Source organism: Macrobrachium rosenbergii, chromosome 16, assembly GCF_040412425.1.
Source record: "Macrobrachium rosenbergii isolate ZJJX-2024 chromosome 16, ASM4041242v1, whole genome shotgun sequence".
Taxonomy (NCBI): Eukaryota; Metazoa; Arthropoda; class Malacostraca; order Decapoda; family Palaemonidae; genus Macrobrachium; species Macrobrachium rosenbergii.
In genome coordinates, this window is record NC_089756.1 from 12,258,726 (window position 1) to 12,276,225 (window position 17,500).

The window sequence follows — 17,500 nt, forward strand, 5'->3', positions numbered from 1 at the left end:
AGGGTAGGAAGGAAAAGGTGGGGGAGGGAGGGTATTTCGTTCGGGTGAGTGGACTTGCCTTCCTCAAATATTGTCTCAACGAATCTCAAATCTTTCTGATATAGTGGATAAAGTGAAAAACCTCAAATGTATTTACGCTTGTATAATCTTGCGATGTTGGGAGCATTATATTGGATAAGAAAAGCGTGCAACATTTCTTCTTATTCCCCGGGCTAATGCACCGCTGGTGTCTATTTCGCGCGCGTCTGTCTGTCATATTTAGCTTATAATATTTTCTCTTCTCTCCTGCCTACTCTGTGTTAAATCCAGTTTAAATTAGTTATGGATATATATACACGATACTGGTTTTGAAGATCTACAGCCCTGTAAAATATCCAGTTTCATAAAAAAAGTTTAAATGCTTTTAAGGATTATATAACGATGGTATCAGTTTTCGTATTCTATTAAATTGTTTGTCATATTTAATCAATTATCTTTTTGAAGGTTAGAACGATTAAAGTAGGTAAATTACCAAGTGGTTTCCATGGCGACAAACCGTTTATTTTAACAGAAGTCAACCAACAGTTTATGATCAGGAAAGGGCCGGATTGGTGGGGTACCTGGGGTTGAGGTCATCAAATGAATACTGTCATATACTGCCATACAATTCTGTTCACCCGTTCTTGCACGCAGACAAACAGACACACATATGTTGCCTCCTTGGCCAAGGTAACAGAAGGATCGGAACAGGCTTTGGAGAGAGAGAGAGAGAGAGAAAGAGAGAGAGAGAGAGAGAGAGAGAGAGAGAGAGAGAGAGAGAGAACTAAAAGAAAAGGGTGCCGGAGAAAGTAGATCCCCGAGTGGGACACAACTAGAAGTGGATATACACCCATCCTCGACGGCAAACATACAGGCGGTGGATAAAATCTAGAAACCGTTTGCAGGGATGAGTAAAGGCCAAGTTGGGTAACTTGTGTGAAAAGGCTTAGCGCCAAGCCCGGTCAACAAACCAGTCTATTCCTTATTCTTTTCTTCTGACGGAATATTTCGACATTTCAGTTTGGTTTGTAATTAATACTCTCTCTCTCTCTCTCTCTCTCTCTCTCTCTCTCTCTCTCTCTCTCTCTCTCTCTCTCTCTTGGTTTCAGTATCCACTACCATCAACCATTATATTCACTACTAAATACTAATACGAATCAACTGCTTTCATTCTTCAACCATCCTTAATATTAATTATTGCTCTATCTCTCAGGTTTCCATTTACCCATAAAAAGCTTAAGCCTTGCTCACATTTACTGCCAACTCTCTGCTCTTGCAGGTATTTCAAAAATCTTTCATTGTTTTCTGAAGTCTGTCTTTACCGTCTGCAATTAGTAATGTACCATCTGAAAAGCAATAACCAGTCCACACTCCATTCACAACTCGTATTATTATCACTCAACTTTACAACTACATCTACAAATATGTTCGACGGACACAAATACAAACATACCCTTATCTCAGACCCACTTTTCATCATATTAGTCACTCTTAAATGTTCAAATACATGCTTCGGGTCCATCATTAAGGCTTTTAATTGCCACTATTAGTTCAATCACAAGTTTTATTCTAGATCTACGTATGTTACATGCACCCTTTTCTATTATATTTCAGCTTCTCTCGTAACTGTTTCATAACAACAACCTGATTCACACCCCATTAATTCATTTAAACCCACACTGCTCTTCATTTATGATGGGCTCAAGATGTAACACATTTTATGCATAAAACAAGCAAGTAATAGATATTAGTTAACAATGAATAATATTGCTAAAAACCTACTCATTAAAAATCCTATAAAGACCTAATTAAGGAAAGAAAAATCGAGTATAATTTAATTGTTAGTGATGCAATATGGCTAAATAAGATTAATCCGAGCCTAATTGTAATAAAGTTCATCAAGTCATGCCTAGTTTCCACGTGAATTTAAGGAGAGAAGGATAAAAGATATATCACTTAGTAAAACCAAGTGAAACAGCAGATAGTTCAAGACCCTGGAAGGATAAACAGTTATTGTTCCCGGTGTATTTGACTTAAGGAACCAATATTTTTATTTATTTACTTATTTATTTATTTACTGTTGTCAGCACTTGTGGGACGCTGGAAGGAGCACTCATGTGTTATTCTATGGGCAGTTTCTGAAACAGTGTCGATCTGCCAACGCTCTCCCCATATTTTCTTAAGTTGATTTTCTCAAATTTTCCCAACTTGAAGCGCTTGCCCTCCTAAGTCAGTACAACAAAATTTTAAATGTATCATCCGTCAGATTAACCCAGCACATCTATCGAAAGTATCCTGTGAAAAACCTGTATTTAATACACGAGAAAATTGTCCAAGAGAAGCCTCCCTTTTGTTTTCCTATTCAAACTGATAAAAGTTTTCAAGACATCAATAAATAACCTTCGTCTATTGGTAGAAAATTCTAAGGAGCTCTGTCCGTCCAATTCCTCAATGGGTAGAAAGACCTGTAAATGCACATTCCGTGATTTCCGTATTCAGATCTTTTTCTAAAATAAAAATCCTTTTTTCCTCTCTTTTTTTAAATTCTAAAAGGAAGAGTCTATATCAGGGAACGTTCCGCAGATCCAATAGACTCAAATAAGATTACAAAGGCGCGAAATCCATTACACTTCAATTGTTTCTCTTGAATTCTGAATAAGATATTCCAAACCTCCGTGATGGTTCCAATTTCTTCGTCTGTGAGTGACTGAAATAGTTTCCCGCGTCTTAAAGTCGGATTTGTCGGGGATAAAATCATATTTCTGGGCACCTGAATTTACGCATTTCTGCGAAATGTGCGTTACGGATTCTCGTCTTCTATTGAAAGCAATTCCTGAATATAAGTACACACGCACTCATCTACTTACATAAAACACACGCATATCAATCTATCAATATATATATATATATATATATATATATATATATATATATATATATATATATATATATATATATATATATATATATATTGATAGACAGACAGATATTTAGATAGACAGATAGATATGTGTGTGTTTTTTAAGTTAGTAGGTAAGTGTGTGTGTACTTATATTTAGGAATTACTTTCAATAAAAGACGAAAAACCTATAATGCATATAATATATATATATATATATATATATATATATATATATATATATATATATATATATATGTATATATATAGTGTGAGGATGCAGGGACCATGCTTCATACTCATTCCAAGATTATACAGTGTGTAACATGAGTTTATGAAAATATTTTGAGGAATGAAAGAAAAATCATTCTGAGCAGAAAATGTATAGACATATGCATTTTAAGGCTTCGTTTGTGGGTGAGGTGAATCTTTAAAATAACTGTTATCATTAAACGGGCAAGTAAGATATATATATATATATATATATATATATATATATATATATATATATATATATATATATATATATATATATCGGAGTGAGTAGTCAGGGATATGGGAGGAGGGGGTGGAGCTGGTCAGGTCACTTGTTACTCTGAACAGTCTCGCTTTTCCGCCAAGATAAGTGAGCGTGTCCGGGTTACAAGTGTCAAATTCCGGATTCATTTTGAGAGCAAGAAACTGGAGACCATGGCTTACCGTTCCAGTAATGTGGAATATGCAGATAAGATGTTTATTTATGGGTTTTGCAACAGTTCCATTCTTAGAGTGCACGGTTGTGAACTCCACTGTTATACAAAAAAGGAAATCGGCGATTAGGCCGATGTGAATAAAATACGTTCAAATCTGAACAAAGGAGAAAAAATGCATGCATCATTGAAACCTTCTTCCTTTCTGTCAATGGTGTTCACTGGACTCCGATAAAGAAAAGAAAAGTAAGACTAATGGAATCTCACCTCCATCAAAGATAGGCCTATTCATTAAACACCGATCAAAAATTTAAAACGTATTATCAGAAATGTCTCCTGCTCAATCAAAAGTATTCATCACACACCAGTCAAAGGGAAAGAAACGCAACAGTGAAAACGCTTCCGTCTTTGTCAGAAGAAAGAGAATGGGAACACTGTGGAAAATTCACTTTCTTCATTCTTTTCTGTCAAAGGTAGCCTATTCATACAGTAATCGAAAGAGGTAAAAAGTTGACACTGTTCAAAGTGCAATGTCCTCTCTACCTAGACTCCCTTGTCATCATGATTACTGTCACTATCACTCACTCAGTATAGGCGTACCCCCTAGTCCTGACTTCTGATTCAACAATTCCGTGACGAGGCGGAAGGACAGAGTGCGCTGGAATTCAACGATCACAAACAATTAATGTTGCCAGGCAACGTTTACACATCTTCCTTGATACGTAAAGCTATTCACTAAAATTAGTTACATGAAGTCTGTTCACAGGTGATTTACTAGTTGAAGGGACTGGTTAATGTTACATTTTTCAATAACCTGCAAGAAAAAATTGTAATTAAAAGGCCAGCAATCCAGTTGCCTAACGCCTTTCATCAACCATCCCTCAATATCCCTGAGGACCCTGACTACTCACTCCAACAACCCGTACGCGCCAGCTTACTTGACCGTTTAATGATTACGGTTATTTTAAAATTCACCCCACCGACAAACGAAGCCTTGAAATGTATATGCTTATAGACCATTTTCTGCTCTGAATGACTTTTTCTTTCATTTCCGGCACCGTAGGTCATTGACCGATGCGCAAAGGAGGAGGAGGGACAGAACTCCACGACAAGGAACAAAATAAAGAGGGCCATCGCTTCCACACAAAGAGGCCTTAGGACTAAGGGAATCCTTCCAGGCATCTCCCTCGGCTTAAGGAAAAATCCTAGCGTCCGGCAACCAGTCAATTGCCTTGGATGCTTAGACCCCTGTTACTGATAGGACCTGCTATCCTGAGCCAGTTACCAAATGCTCCCAATTCCTTGAGGATAAGAGGCTATTAACGTCGTGCCTCCTACGCTCTGCTGCTGACTAGCCGAGAATTACTCGAACTTCCTTCCCTTCACGTATTCTGGTCACACCTATCTACGAATAGCCCTTCTTACGAAGTGTAATTTTTTTAACTTCATTATTTATTTCACATATATAAATAAGTCACTCTTATATTTTAAACCCCACAAAAGTCGATGGATTGTGCTAAATATTCTGTAAATAGGTCATAGATACTGAATACAGACATAACTGTATCATATATGTATATATATATATATATATATATATATATATATATATATATATATATATATATATATATATATATATATATATATATATATATATATATATTTATACACACACACACACACACACACACACACATATATATATATATATATATATATATATATATATATATATATATATATATATACATATACATACATACACATATAAAACAGAAGAGAAATCTGAAGGTTGGTGGTAGAACTGGCTGCATCGATGCTGCGCCGCTAGTTTACATAGGTCAATTAATTAATCAAGGAATAAATAAATAAAAGGGAAATAAATATATAAAAAATAAACAGGAAAAGTGTCACCAAACCGTACAACGTAGGACCTAGTGATCTCCCAAACGGCAACTATGGGATAGGGTGATTTATAGGGTTTAACTAACTACAGGATTTAAATACAGGACATAAATCCATTTCCCACAGGCACGAAATCCATAATAACATATCCTGAAATACCCGTTTCAAAAAGCGACTCTCATTATGGGAATATATTACTGACAGTCATTGCTTATCGATACATGTCAACGCGTCCCCGTATGACCCACATCTCTGGCAGCTTGCGCGCGCGCGAGAGAGAGCACGCGTTCGTATATGCATTCACGTCGGCGTCAGGTCGTTAGGCGCTGTCAATTACTCCAATTCCAAACCCCTACTGTCGAAAATCCACTCGCAGATTTTATAGATACCGTGTAACTTTAAATAAATTGAGTTTCCAAATTTCCTCCGAAAAGGAAAAAAAAAAGTCTAGTCCTAACATACCCATAAAGATAAAAAATAAAATCCATTTCCCATCATTCATCATCGAACAGACTATTTGAAGACACGCGGAAGGGAACGCGACAAACGGCTCGGGTGCGCAAGGGCGTCCGGGCGGGCGGGAACGCGGAGGAGGCTCGACCGTAACGGCAGTGGCAGGTTACGACGGCGTTGCCCCAAGGCTCCGAGACTTTCCCCGGGAGAGGGCTCACAGTTTTAGCACTTTTGCAGCCCAAGTCACAAAAGCAATAACTCTTATGCATTTTGATGACTGGGGCTCTACCGAAAGGATGGGAATCTGCAGGCATTTCGCTTTTTTTGTTTCCTTCCTTCCTTCCTTTACTTTCTTTTACTTTCCATTCTTTTCTGTCTTTCTTTCTTTGTCTTTCTAGCGATTGCGAGGCCGAATTCTCAGTCCCTTCAGGTTCGCGCTCTTGCCACGCAGCCTAATTTTTTCTCACTTTCCCTTTTTTTCGTTGTATTTTCATTTCGAAAACGACACGGAACGAACGCAATGTTTTTTTTTTTAACAGTTTTTCTTTACTGTAAGGTTTTTTCTTCCCGAAACATTTCTTTTCCCTTGGAACGATTTTCTGGTACTGCAATGATTTTCGTTTAAGAAAATAATTTTTTCTTCGCTGCAACGTTTTTCCTCTGTTGTTTTAGGCTTGAATTTTTTTTAATGCAAACGTTTTCCCACTTGTAACGTTTTACTCTACTGAAACGTTACTGCCTTCATAAAACGGGTTTCCTTCGATTGCAACTTCCCTCTGTTGTACATTTTTCTCTCTGTTGCAATGTTTACCCTATGATATAACGTTTTCCTCTGCTGCAACGGTTTTCTTTCTATTAAAACGTTTTTCCCTAAGTTGCAACGTTTTTCTCTTCATTGCAACTTTTCCTATCTATTTTCACTCTATTGTAACTTTATCACTCTGTTGTAGTGTTTTTCCCTCTATCGCAATGTATTTTCTTGCTGCAAGTTCTTCTCTATTGCAACGTTCTCCCCTATGTTGCATGTTTTTGTCTGCTGCAACGTTTTCCTATATTGCAACATTTACCCCTCTATTTCATCTTTTCCACTTTATTGCAACGTTTTCCCCTCTATTGCAACGTTTCACATCTGTTTTGCGACGTTTTCTTTCTCTGTGGTAACGTTTTCCCCTCTATTGCAAGTTTTCTCTCTATTGCAACGTTATTCCACTGCTTATACTTTGTCCTCCCAAAACGTTTTCCCTTCTCGTAACTTTTTTTTCTCTATCTGTACGCTACGCAATCAATATTCAGTTTCCGGCGCGACCCCTGTTTTCCAGGCATTACTCCGTATATCGTTCCGTGTCAAGGATTTTGTTCCTATTGCTACTGTTCCCGAACTCACACTCCGGAGCGTTTGATTGTTACTTTTTTTTCATTTTCGTCTTTTTTTACACGATATAAAAATCCCGTCAGTTTATGCTAACAAGTCACTAACTCAATTCTTTGTGTGGAATTTCTACTAATGGCAATTTCATGAGTAAAACTGCACGAGTATTAATAATTATACTTCCTAAATGGTCTTTTACAACCAGGATACTTAATTACTCTATGTGTGTGTGTTGTGTGTGCGCGCGCGTGCTTGTTTATCTTCTAAACTTCACGTGGGACATATACATAACGCCATAATATGTCCAAAGATGATAAATAACAATACGCGTTCATATTTGCATTCTCTCTCTCTCTCTCTCTCTCTCTCTCTCTCTCTCTCTCTCTCTCTCTCTCTCTCTCTCTGGCAAAGTAAACTTGAGTTTATGTATATCATTATCGAGTAATCCTGTTACATAAAACATAATGTGTATATCTTGACATCTTTTGTAAGTGTCACTAGCATTTCTATATTTTACAAGGGCGTGAGAGAGAGAGAGAGAGAGAGAGAGAGAGAGAGAGAGAGAGAGAGAGAGAGAGAGTTTTACGCACTGACATCAGAGATGACGCTGTTAGCTCAAAACGTCGCTATATTGATCGCATTGTTGCTAAAAGGAAACATTTTAGGTAAACTGTAGAAAAAGAAATTAAGAGGAAGGAGACGAAATAGACTTGTTTTCTGAATATCTAGGTGTAACACGGTCATTTATCTAAGCCAAGGCTTTACATATCAATGGAGCTGCGAGAAAAGGTGTTAAATGTCAGCTCTTATGCCCCTCCAACCTGAAGGTCAAAGGTCTGTCACACTAGCAAAGGCGGACATTAATAGATGTAACAGAAATAGTCAGATGAAAAAAAAAAGTAAGAGAAAGTGTAATAACATGAGCAAGTATATTATATATGATGTGTACATAGAGATAATAGCTTATATTCCTTTTTTATAAAATCCTCATGTTTATGTTACTATAAACTTTTCTTATTACTCAAGACCACAGTCGTTATTGACTCACAAGTAATATATGGAAATAATTGCATTACCTTCACATGACAGATAAGAGGAATTGGAAAGATGTGGATTACGCGCAAATCAGTCAGCTTTCCATTTTCTATAATATATATACATACACTTAGCATTTTTTTCATATTACGTCGTTTCCGCGATCGGGGGTAGCTAGAGAGAAAAACATCAAGATGGCTCCTGCAGCATTCTTAATTTGATTGCTGAATTGTGGATGCATTCCCTGGCTACATCGCTGCATCATTCACCTATACACAAAGGCACATCAGCAATGCGTCAAACCTTCTTACACACACACAAACACACGCAAGCACATACGCTGCAAAATTTACAAACTATTGTCCTCCATTCTTTCCACATGACTAAACTATCCAAAAGAACTCTGATCCTTCCCTTCACCTCTGCGAAACTTTTGCCAATATCTTCTATATACTTCCATAGTCCTCGCCAGTTCAATTCTTCCTATGCCATGTATACTACATAAGAAGGATCAGTTTAAATGCTTCAAGTTAACCTTTTGTTATTTGGATTCACTATACACAGCTGACCTATAAATGTAATTTACTTTTCTCCTTACTTGCATACAACACCCATGCTCCTCTCTCTCTCTCTCTCTCTCTCTCTCTCTTTTATATATATATATATATATATATATATATATATATATATATATATATATATATATATATATATATATATATATATACCCTGGTACGTCTTGTGATAAATAGTACTTTCAGCCTACACTACCAGATAACAATAGAAATCAGGGTAAAAGTTCTCTAAAGAAACAATTACAGACAAAAGGAACATCAGCGAGAATTCAGTATCAAGAAAAACCCCCCAAAAGACGGAATAAATATGACGTAATACCTCCAGACGGCGGATGCGAATGGCAGAGGCCTAAGCGAAAGAAAATTGCCATCCATCAAGTTGAATATTTATTGCACAATATGTACGGAAAGAAGGGGTTTGATTGATGAATCCAATATAGACTTCCACAAAAAAAAAAAATGATAACAAATCAGGAAGATAGGAAGATAAACAGTTGGGAAGTTTCGTTCTTTTGAGCTTTTTTGTGTGAAAATCTTATGAAATTAAAGGTCAAGAAAAAATGTCTAGTTTCTCCTTTTTGTTTTTTGGGGGGTAACAGTTTTTCGTCAAGGAAATTGACTGTGATCAGTAATTCATTCTCTTTCGTTTATTTTCTCTTTTGGTGTAGCGGTATCTTTAAAAATCTTCAAGGAACAGTTTTCCTTACCTGCAGTAAGATGTTGCCAAAATTGCATATAACTTTTTTGCATTTCCTTATTCTGCTATTCGTTTAAGCCAAAATAACGCAAATAAAATTACCAAAAACGTAAAAACACTAATTCTAAAAGAGCATTGCCTATAAACAGTTAACAAGAAAACCAATGAAGTTCCGACGACTTTATACTTTAAGCCATGGTTATTGCCGAGGACCTTTGTATTAGGCTCACTGGAGAACTCTTAACTTCGTAAAATCCGGAAATTATTTGGCAGAAAACGCCCCCATAGGACGCCACAGTGAATCAAAAGGAGTAATATCTCTTAACAGGACTCAACCAGAGGATTTATTTAGAGGTCCTTTATTCCTCACACCGCTGGACTGGGGAACAGTCTCCCTGGGGATGTCGTGCAATTGTAAGTGAATATTGTTCAAGCGAAGATTTAATGCATTACTACCCTATTACAATTCTCCTTGTATTTCTGTGTTTCTTATTACCTTCTGTTAATTCTTTCTAATGGACGTCATATGCTTTAGAAGCTTGAATTTCAAGTCAATGACTCCTGTGGGCTTGTTCCATATGAATAGGGTTCATCTTCTGAATAATAATAATAATAATAATAATAATAATAATAATAATAATAATAATAATAATAATAATAATAATAACGTATTAAAAAGATTATACTGATGTACCAACAGTACTTACAGAACGTAGCTGAACGCTGCTGCATAGGACTCTGTTAGAAATCTTTTTCAACATTAATATCTCCCACCAACATTGCTGAATTACTATTATTATTATCATCAACATCATCATCATCACTTCACATGATCACAACCATATTGAACATGTCTTTATTTAAGAATGTAATCTCTTGTTTGTTAGTTTTTAAATATATCTTTATAAAGACATTATTCATGGGGTTACTGTAATTATCAACTTGACATCCGTAAAGCATTTCCTCGGGAAAATGTTATGCTGTACGCTCCATTGTGACCAATGTCCGCAAGCAATGAGCTGAAATAGGAAAAGAAAATGATCAGTTAAAAAAAAAGTAACTGAATCCACCAACTCAACGAAACAAACTCTCGAATCATATCTCCCAACCCCAACGGAACCCAAGGACCCAAGGACCCACTAAAAGACTGGATATACTGTAGTCCAGCCCACACCAAACACCGGGGGCCGGGGAGGCGAAGCAAGACGAAGGCCCAATCGCCGAAGAGACGAAACTCCCAAATCAGCGAAATTCGACTTTCTTTCATCGGAGCCGCCCGGCTAAGCTACGCCCGAATGCTGAAGACGTTCCGAGGCCGGAATCAATATCGCTCGGACTGGGGGTTTATCGACACTTCGGCGGAGGAGCCTCCTCCAAAAGATCCAATTAACTGACAATCGTCTTTTCCGATATAGCTGAATCATACGGGTCATCATCGCTTTTAAGGATGGCATCGCCTTCGAGACAGAGACACACAGACAGAGAGAAACTGCAATAATTTTTTTCGGCATAGTTTTGAGAGAGAGAGAGAGAGAGAGAGAGAGAGAGAGAGAGAGAGAGAGAGAGAGAGAGAGAGAGAGATTGGTATCATTTTTATTATTAGTATCGCCTGGGTTGGAGAGAGAGAGAGAGAGAGAGAGAGAGAGAGAGAGAGAGAGAGAGAGAGAAAGAGAGAGAGAGAGAGAGAGACTGGTATCATGTACAGTACATCCAGCTCGTGGAATAACATATTTTTTCGTGATAGTACGTTTTCCTTATCTGTTGTTTTCCACCTTTATAATACCCTAATTACCCTGAGGTAAATAAATAATCCATAGTCTAAGAAACCTACCCATGCCTTTTCGCAATATAATAAATCATGTTCTGTTTAATCCCTACTTTCGCTTGTTTATAATCATTGCTTCAAATTTCATCGGAAAGAAAATTATTGGACTCACTGAGTATGAAAGTAAACACTTTTAATCGGATTCTCTTTCAAGGATATGATCTTTCCCTATGATGCTTTCTTTAAATAAAAAGAAAAAGTCAACTAACATTTATATTCTTTATTAATTTACATCCTATATGGCGCCACAGCAAGGTGCGCAATTTCATTTAGTTCACTACACATGTATGTAGGTATATATGTGTATGTATGTATGTATATATATATATATATATATATATATATATATATATATATATATATATATGTGTGTGTGTGTGTGTGTGTGTGTGTATATAAGTAATCAAATACACACACACATATATATATATGTATATGTAAATATATAAAATATATATATGTATATATATACATATATATATATATATATATATATATATATATATATATATATGTGTGTGTGTGTGTGTGTGTGTGTGTGTGTGTGTGTGTGTGTGTGTGTGTGTGTGTGTGTTTTATGAATGTGACTACGTGACATGCAGTGCAGAGGTCAGGCAAGGCAGGAAGTAGATGCTTGGGTGTTTTCAGATTCAGCACTGCCCAAGTGCAATTGGGCACTTTTGGTGCAAATTAAGCATTGTTCATCTGGTTGCAGAGCACCTTCGATACAGCCCACGTGTAAGCGGAAGTAAAGTCAGCATGGACTGTTCTAGAAGCCTGGGGGTCCTGTTCTAGTCGGATTTCCAGGCGTGCTAAACGGAAACGTGAATCCGTTCGTGCATTATGAAAACGCTTGGTGCAAAGCAGCTTGTGAAAATATGCTCTCTCCTTTGTAATAAACCAGATTGGAAGGACGTGTTGCACATGCTGGGAATTGGAATTCCCATTTCCTGGAGAGTGAGTAGAACTTAGAAAAATTACTAATCTTTACAGATTTGATTATTCTACTAAGTGTTCCTTTACCATTGTCTAACATTTAGATGATGAGTTGCTGTGTACTGATGAACTGGGTGATTTTTTATTTTAATAGAGATGGTTCCTTTCTTTGGCAGAATGTTTCAATGGAACCATAGTTAATTGGGGTGGACACACACCTGCACAGACATGCGTGTAACATAACAATAGTGGGAAATGGTCATCTTAAAGGAACAATGACTTAAGGACTTGTGTTTACGTGGAGACTTATTGGAAAATGAATGAAATGGGGAAGAATCCCATTCATGATTTCGGTGTCAGCTAAGATGTTTTATAAATTACATTCCGTTTGTGTTTTTTTAGCATTTTCCTTTCTTAATTACCAAGTTTTTAACTTGTTGTTTGTTAGCTTTACAGAATAAACCAATTTTGTTGAGACTATATTTAATTTCCACACAATAGTTAAGGGTATTTTGAGAGAGAGAAGGATCAGAGAGAGAGAGAGAGAGAGAGAGAGAGAGAGAGAGAGAGAGAGAGAGAGAGAAGCTGATACTCGGTTAATTACCAATGTGAGCGACTTTTCTGAAGGTAAGTGGAAACAAGGTTGTATGGGTGTTCTTCCGTACTACAGAAATGGTGGCAGGCGGTAAAGAAGCTTATTGACAGTGTCGTGAATCCACGCCGAAGAGAGAGTGTGAGTGAGATAGACATTTTGAGTTAGGTATACATTTTTTTTTTTTTAATATGGCGTTACCTAGAGATGTTGGCATTCGAGGTTGCTAGCTTGTACTTTTTGCAAGGCGCGGTTACTGTCATCATTTTGACAGTCAGTCTTAATCAGTGAGTGATTTTGGGAGGAGTGATTAAAAAGTGTTGGTGTTTTTACTGTGTTTTTAGACGTAATTATATATTTGTGTACTTTTCATGGAAGTGCGGGTGTTACTTCGCGAATTTTGAGATGGTTGCGGAGACACAGGGCGGTAATCGAAGGAGACCAAGTGAGTTCGTTTTTTTCTTTTGGGGGGTTGGTTTCTTATCAAGATTTTCTTTCCTTTCTCTTTATGTTTTTACTTTCCTTATGGAGTTTGTTTTTGTTTTACTTTTTTGATTTGCAATATACGTCGCTTTTGTGTGTGCATTTAGGGAATTGTGAAATTCCTAGATGATGATAAGAGTAGGTGTGGTCTCCGCTTGGTTACAAGACGGTGCGGTCTTCATTGCTAGTATCAGCATTTATTTGCTTGAAGACGAGAGGCAGGGGTGATATCAGATGGGGATTTTTCCTGTTGGGACTTTTCTTCTTTTTCTTGGTTTGTGTGGGATCTTAGGACTTAACCCTGACTCCCATATAACACAGTGCTCAGCTGTTGCGGGCATGAGAAGTGAATTACTCCCGTGGAGTTTTGTGAATAATTGTGGGTTAAGGGGATATTAATATTTTTGGAGATTTTGTTTTTTTGTGTGTGTTTGGTTGTTGGGTAGAGCATTTTGTGCAAAATTGTGTGCGTTTACGGCTGAGGTGTATTCTTTGCAAGGCTGTGGTTCAGGATTTTATTATTAAATGTACACATATGAGGTCAGGTAAAATTTTGCCGAAGGTTCTTAAGAGATCTATTTTTGCTAGGAAGGGACATATTAAAGCCACGAAAATTTTGGGTGGTGAGTCAGAAGATAAGATTTTGGTCCATAGGGCAACCACTTTTACTTCGCAGATTCAGCCTTCTCTGGGCTTGGTGAATGGCATTTTGTGACAGTCTGTTGAAATTTTTATTGAGAGCATACAAACCTTTTGAATGCGAAGAAAATCGCAGATGAGTCTGATGCCTTTAATGAAGCTAAAGGTTTTCTGGCCTTGGAAGTGGGAGATATTGGAAAATGCTGTCGTACCTTTCAGTTTAAGATATGCTGGACTTGGGATAACCTGAAAGTTTTTCTACGAACTTTGTATGGAGCAGAGGAATGCGGTGACTTGGTTCGGGATTTGAGGGTATTTTACAAGATCAGGAAGGGACAAAAGTCTATGGTGGAGTATAACTCACAGTTGTTCGATGCAGATTCGGACTTAGTGGAGAAATTGAAAGGTTTGAGCTGGGTATCCGGTGGTTGCATATTGTCAGAGAATTTTCAGAAGTTGTTGCATTTTTCCTGGCTCTTGAATGAGATGCCTGATGCGACAGTGGGTAGTTTTGATGGCCCGGTAGAGCCTACATCTAATGAGTCATTTATTTTCGCCCAAGTAAGAAAGTAAATCTCAAAATGCCCGACGGTCGGTAGATAGCACATTTTTCAATGGGATACCGAAAACCACGATGGGTGGTCAGACGAACTTTTCACAGGGAGATTCAAGCTTTGCTTCTGGTGTGTTTTGTGCTAAAGCAGAGAGTTATAGGAAATCTACGGATCAAACGCCACAGTTTGGCTGTTTTAATTGTAATAGGATGGGGCATACGAAGTTTTGCTAAGTTAAATACTGTGGGGGGTGTTGGAGTTCAGAGCATTTTTGGCAGTTTTGCCCATCACTCAAAAGAAGTAATGTTAGGCCAGTATCTCAGAGCTTTGGTAGTAGCTACAGGAAAGCTCCTCAGAAGGGTGACCAAAGGAAGTCTAGAAACAGATAGGTTTTTGGATGGCAAAACAGCCAAATGGGAAAGGGTAGGATGTTCGCGTCACATAGGGCTTTTGGGAGATATACGAGAACCGAGGTCTGTGGTGAAGAGAGCCGTAACTGGGTCTAGTATTTTGATTTTTATAGATACGGGGGCATCAGTCAGTTTAGTGGACTATGATTTTTATCAATCGGTGTTCTCCCATTATCGGTTGAGGCGTTCTGAGGAGACAGTGTGTGATGTCCAAGCTCACAGGCTGGATTTTGTAGGAGAGGTGGATGTCTGTTTTTCGCTGGGGTATCAGTTAATAAGGTGCTAATTTGGGTAAAAAGGTTTTACTGGAGCATCCAGCGTGTACTAGGTTAGGTATTTCTATATACCCTAGTAAAGGATGCAAAACAATTGGTGAAACTGGAGGTTTTATTCCGTATGTGGGTGTTGAGGAAATGGAGCAGAATATATCTGCAAGTGGAAAAAAGGAGGAAATTGTGGGAGATAATCAGTCACAGGGGGATAGTGACCTAATGGTAAGGCAACAGGATATATAAAGGTGTTTTCACAGAGAATATCATTTTAGAACCAGGTATGGCTGGTCTGGTGAAAGTTAAGGTGAGTGATATAAAGGTAAATAAACAGGTGTGTGTGGTGGAAGGTAGTGAGAAACTTAAATGAGTGGTAAGCACAGTTTCAGTAAATAAGGTTTCAAATAAAGGAGTTGCATGGGTGGAATTGTTAAACTGGAATAATTCAGTTAAGAGATATCAGAGGAATAATTATACTGTATTTTAGATTTGGAGGAATGGAGAGAAGACACTGAATCAATGACATTAATAGGGGAGCAAACTGGGTTTTCGGAGGCTGAAATGGAGGTTAGAAGGGTGATATTTAGGAATCATTTGGGTGATGCAGACTATGAAGGATGCATAGAGGGGTTAGGTGAGGTGTCAGCTGAATCGGATGTTATTGCTCTAAAGGGTGACGAATTGGGGTTGACTGATGTGTTGGAGCATCAGGTGCAGTTAGACGGAGGGACGAAGCCAATTCATGTTCCATCGTATAGGATACCTTTCAAGATTAGGGAGCAGGTTGAGCAAGAGGTTAATAAGTGGGAGGAGGAAGGTATAATTGCGCCTAGCTCGTCACTGTTTAATTTCCCGTTGTTGGTGGCACGTAAGAAGGACGGTTCAATCCGTGAATGTGTGGATTTTAGAAAATTAAATGAGAAAACCATTCCAGACAGGTATCCAGTGGCGTGTCTGCCGGATTTTTTTGTGGATATTGGAGGTAGGAATATTTATTAATCAACTGATCTCATTCAAGGATTTTCGCAAGTGCCACTAAGTGAGGAGAGTAAGAAACTTCCAGCATTTTCAATTCCAAAAGGACATTATGAGTTTACATGAATGCCTTTTGGGTTGTCAGGTAGTCCTATTACATTTACGAGGTTAGTGAATACTGTCTTGCACGGGATGTTGGGGAAAAATGTGTTAGTTTATATGGATGACATTTTGATTGCTACGGATTCTATAAAGGAACATTTAGAAGTGCTGAGGAAAATCCTTAGGAGGCTCAGAATGGCAGGTCTAAAGGTTAAAATAGCAAGCGTGATTTCTTGAAGAGACAGATTGTATATTTAGGACATATCATTTCGAAAGAAGGTGTTCGAGTGAATGATAAGATCAAAGCTATTGTGGATAGACTAAGAAACATGTCCGCTCGTTCACGGAAATGGCAGGGTTTTTCTGTAGGTTAGTGAAAGGTTTTTCTATGCTGTCGGCACCTTTGACGGATGTACTGAGGGATGAAGTAGTTTCATGGGGTAAGGCTCAGCAGGCAGCCTTTTAGAAAGTCAAAAAGGCTTTGCTGAGTCCTCCAGTTTTAAAATTCCCGGATTTTTCTTTACCTTTTACATTAGTGACTGATGCCAGTCAAGAGAGGGTAGGTGCCTGTTTAATGCAGAAGTTTGAGGGTAAACTGCATCCAATCGGTTTTTATAGCAGATAGTTCAAGACACGCGGTAATGGTTAATGGCGACAGTGGACAAAGAGGCATTCGCTGTGGAGTCTAGTTTAGTGCATTTTAAGATGTTACTAATGGGAAATAAGGTGGAAGTTCTTACGGATCATAAGCCGTTGTTGGATCTTTTTAATAAGCCTGATCTTTCTCTAAGAGGACTAGGCGCTTTTTGACAATTAGGGATTTTGATGCTAAGCTTAGGTACACCGAGGGTAAACATAACGTGGTGGCGGATGCTCTTAGCAGGCATTTTGTGGATACAGAGGTTGAGCATGTTTGTACTGTAAGTGGTAACTGTGTGTGGATTGGGATATTAGTTTGGTGGAGAAGTAACAAGATGAAGACGGGGTTTTAGCAGATGCAAAGGTGTTCCTTAGAGGAGAATTAGTGAGAAAGGGCTATAGATTGCCTGGAGTTAGAGGGTAATTTGTTGGT